We start from the raw sequence: 313 nt of genomic DNA, 5'->3' as shown, positions 1-313 counted from the left end.
CCTGTAGGGTATGTGGAGAAAAAGGCAGAAACATTGAGTCCTGCAATTAACAAAAAATTAGGAACCCCTGTCTTTGTTCACACTGACCTCACCATTACACAACCATATAACTGTATAGACAAAGAGATGATTCTTGTTGGATTGTCCTGTCATGGATCACTTAGGGAGCAGTCACTGATCCATTTTCCTGAACCAGGAGATCAAATCAATGTTTCCTAAAGTGTTTCTGATTAACATTTTCTGCAGAGCCAGCCTTGGCTGCGTAGCCAGGTACATTGCTCTAAAGAGCACACTGTTGCTAGAGCTAATGTTT

The sequence above is a fragment of the Falco biarmicus genome, chromosome 6 (genome assembly GCF_023638135.1).
Source record: "Falco biarmicus isolate bFalBia1 chromosome 6, bFalBia1.pri, whole genome shotgun sequence".
Classification (NCBI taxonomy): domain Eukaryota; kingdom Metazoa; phylum Chordata; class Aves; order Falconiformes; family Falconidae; genus Falco; species Falco biarmicus.
Note: the sequence above shows the minus strand (reverse complement) of the source record.